The sequence below is a fragment of the Mus caroli genome, unplaced genomic scaffold (assembly GCF_978045245.1).
Source record: "Mus caroli unplaced genomic scaffold, Mus_caroli_1 scaffold_13, whole genome shotgun sequence".
Classification (NCBI taxonomy): domain Eukaryota; kingdom Metazoa; phylum Chordata; class Mammalia; order Rodentia; family Muridae; genus Mus; species Mus caroli.
In genome coordinates, this window is record NW_028227268.1 from 100,269,507 (window position 1) to 100,273,682 (window position 4,176).

Genomic DNA, 4,176 nt, shown 5'->3' on the forward strand with positions numbered 1-4,176 from the left:
TTTACATTTCAAATGCTATCCTGAAAGCTCCCTATACCCTCCTCCCGCCCTACTCCCTTACCCACTCACTCCCACTTCTTGGCCCTGGCTTTCCCCTGTGCTGGGGCATATAAAGTTTGCTAGACCTAGGGGCCTCTCTTCCCAATGATGGCCAACTAGGTCATCTTCTGCTACATATGCAGCTAGAGACATGAGCTCTGGGGGTACTGATTAGTTCATATTGTTGTTCCACCTATAGGGTTGCAGACCCCTTCAGCTCATTGGGTACTTTCTCTAGCTCCTCCATTGGGGGCACTGTGTTCCATCTTATAGATGACTGTGAGGATCCACTTCTGTATTTGCCAGGCACTGGCATAACCTCACAAGAGACAACTATATCAGGGTCCTGTCAGCAAAATCTTGCGGGCATATGCATTAGTGTCTGCGTTTGGTGGCTGATTATGGGATAGACCCCCGGGTTGGGCAGTCTCTGGATGGTCCATCCTTTAATCTTAGCTCCAAAGTTTGTCTCTGTAATTCCTTCCATGGGTATTTTGTTCCCTATTCTAAGGAAGAATGAAGTATCCACACGTTGGTTTTCCTTCTTCTTGATTTTCTTGTGTTTTGCAAATTGTATCTTGGGTGTTCTAAGTTTCTGGGCTAATATTCACTTATCAGTGAGTGCATATCTAGTGACTTTTTTTGTGATTGGGTTACCTCACTAAGGATGATATCCTCTAGATACATCCATTTGCCTAGGAATTTCATAAATTCATTGTTTTTAATAGCTGAGTAGTACTCCATTGTGTTAATGTACCACAGTTTCTGTATCCATTCCTCTGTTGAGGGGCATCTGGGTTCTTTCCAGCTTCTGGCTATAAGGGTGCTATGAACATAGTGGAGCATGTGTCCTTATTACCAGTTAGAACATCTTCTGGGTATATGCCCAGGAGAGGTATTGCTTGGATCCTCTGGAAGTACTATGTCCAATTTTCTGAGGAACCGCCAGACTGACTTCCAGAGTGGTTGTACAAGCTTGCAATCCCACCAGCAATGGAGGAGTGTTCCTCTTTCTCCACATCCTTGCCAGCATCTGCTGTCACCTGAATTTTTTATCTTAGCCTTTCTGACTGGTGTGAGGTGGAATCTCAAGGTTGTTTTGATTTGTATTTCCCTGATGATTAAGGATGTTGAACATTTTTTCAGGTACTTGTCAGCCATTCGGTATTCCTCAGGTGAGAATTCTTTGTTTAGCTCTGTATCCCATTTTTTAATGGGGTTATATGAATTTCTGGAGTCCAGCTTCTTGAGCTCTTTGTATATATTGGATATATTGGATATCAGTCCTCTATCAGATTTAGGATTGGTAAAAATCCTTTTCTGATCTGTTGGTGGACTTTTTGTCTTATTGACAGTGTCTTTTGCTTTACAGAAGCTTTGCAATTTTATGAGGTCCCATTTGTCAATTCTTTTTTTTTTTTTTTTTGAAAAGTTAAAAATTCCTTAATTTTTTATTCCTGGTACCACTACCACAATTTACAGGGCAATATACCTGATGTAATGAAAAGAAAAAGAAAAAGACAAAGCTACAACAGATAAAAGACCTCAGGAATGTACATCTAATTGACACTACAATTGCATTAATCAATAGCTGCACTTTTTGCAAACTGTGGCTATGACAGTCCTGAACAAGAAGGGTTTCCTGTTTAAGCTGCAGTGACTTTTCTGACTATGGATCATCGTTCCTTCTGTGGCAGATTTTTACAGTTCCTCTAATGCATTTGGGACGACTGTCTCAAAGTAACCTGCAGCTTTCCTGACAACTCCTCGCTCTCTCTCCTGCTAAGAACTGTAGCCGTTTCTGTTTTATTTTAAAACCTTCTGCTACCATATCCACCACTTCCACCTCCAGATCCATAGCCACCACCATAGGGACTGCCTGAGCTTCTTCCACCAAAACTGCCCCCCTTCATGGGTCCATAATTTGACTGTTGCTGTCCACTATAATTTCCAAAGTCATTATAGTTTCCACCACCACCATAGTTACCTCCACCAAAATTTCCTCCTTCATTGTAACCATCATAGCCTCCTCCTCCACCACCATATCCACCACCCTGGTTTCCATAGCCTGGTCCACCACCTCCATAACCTCCTCTACTGCTGTAACCAGGACCACCACCATAGTTGCCACCATCACCTCCAAATCCATTATATCCACCATCACCACCTCCATAACTACCTCTGCTGCCACCACCTCCACCACCATAGCCACCTCTTCCACCAAAGTTTCCTCCACGATCAAAGTTTCCACCACCACCTCCAAAGTTTCCTCCACGACCCATAAAGTTGCCAGATCCACCTCCACGACCTCTCTGTGATCCAGCAGACTGCATCTCTTGTTTAGAAAGGGCCTTTTTCACTTCACAATTATGCCCATTAATAGTGTGGTATTTCTGAACAACAATCTTATCAACTGTGTCATGATCATCAAAAGTTACAAAAGCAAATCCTCTCTTTTTGCCACTCTGCCTGTCTTCCATAACCTCTATGGTTTCAATCTTGCCATACTTTTCAAAGTAGTCTCTCAGGTTATATTCTTCCGTATCCTCTTTAATACCACCAACAAAAATTTTCTTCACCGTTAAATGGGCACCAGGCTTTACAGAATCCTCTCTAGAAACAGCTCTCTTTGGTTCCACCACACGCCCATCAACCTTGTGTGGCCGAGCACACATTGCAGCATCCACCTCTTCAACACAAGAGTAGGTCACAAAACCAAAGCCTCTGGAACGTTTTGTTTGGGGATCTCTCATTACCACACAGTCTGTAAGTGTGCCCCATTTCTCAAAATGTTCTCTTAAGCTATCATCTGTGGTTTCAAAGCTCAGACCACCAATAAACAGCTTCCTCAGCTGCTCTGGTTCTTTTGGATCATGGCCCTCCATTTTGAGACCGGACTCGCCTCTTCCAACTCGAGTTCAATATGGGACCGAGAGGAAGAGCCATTTGTCAATTCTTGATCGTACAGCACAAGCCATTGCTGTTCTGTTTAGGGATTTTTCCCCTGTGCCCATATCTTCGAGGCTTTCCCCCACTTTCTCCTCTTTAAATTTCAGTGTCTCTGGTTGTATGTGGAGGTCTTTGATCCACTTAGACTTGAGCTTTGTACAAGGAGATAAGAATGGATCAATTCGCATTCTTCTACAGTTGTGCCAACACCATTTGTTGAAAATGCTATCCTTTTTCCACTGGATGGTTTTAGCTCCGTTGTCAAAGATCAAGTGACCATAGGTATGTGGATTCATTTCTGGGTCTTCAATTCTATTCCATTGATCTACCTGTCTGTCGTTGTACTAGTACCATGTAGTTTTTATCACAATTGCTCTGTAGTACAGCTTGAGGTCAGGCCTGGTGATTCCATCAGAGGTTCTTTTATTGTTGAGAATAGTTTTTGCTATCCTAGGTTTTTTATTATTTCAGATGAATTTGCAAATTGCCCTTTCTAACTCAGTGAAGAATTGAGTTGGAATTTTGATGGGGATTGCATTGAATCTGTAGATTGCTTTCAGCAGGATAGCCGTTTTGACTATATTAATCCTGCCAATCCATGAGCATGGGAAATCTTTCCATCTTCTGAGATCTTCTTCAATTTCTTTCTTCAGAGTCTTGAAATTCTTATTATACAGATCTTTGGCTTCCTTAGTTAGAGTCACACCAAGGTATTTTATATTATTTGTGACTATTATGAAGGGTGTTGTTTCCCTAATTTCTTTCTCAGCCCATTTATCCTTTGTGTAGAGAAAGGCCACTGATTTGTTTGAGTTAATTTTATATCCAGCTACTTCACTGAAGCTGTTTATCAGGTTTAAGAGTTCTCTGGTGGAATTTTTAGGGTCACTTATATATACTATACTATCATATCATCTGCAAATAGTGATATTTTGACTTCTTCCTTTCCAATTTGTATCCCCTTGATCTCCTTTTGTTGTCGAATTGCTCTGGCTAGGACTTCAAGTACTATATTGAATAGGTAGGGAGAAAGTGGGCAGCCTTGTCTAGTCCCTGATTTTATTGGGATTGCTTCAAGTTTCTCTCCATTTAGTTTGATGTTGGCTAATGGTTTGCTGTATATTGCTTTTATTATGTTTAGGTATGGGCCTTGAATTCCTGATCTTTCCAAGACTTTTATCATGAAGG

At 41.6% G+C, this 4,176-nt stretch overlaps 1 pseudogene; it reads right to left on the reverse strand.

Moving 5' to 3' along the window:
- Window positions 1-1,824: 1,824 nt before the first annotated feature.
- On the reverse strand, window positions 1,825-2,972 carry LOC147001578 (heterogeneous nuclear ribonucleoprotein A3 pseudogene; annotated as a pseudogene).
- Window positions 2,973-4,176: the final 1,204 nt, after the last annotated feature.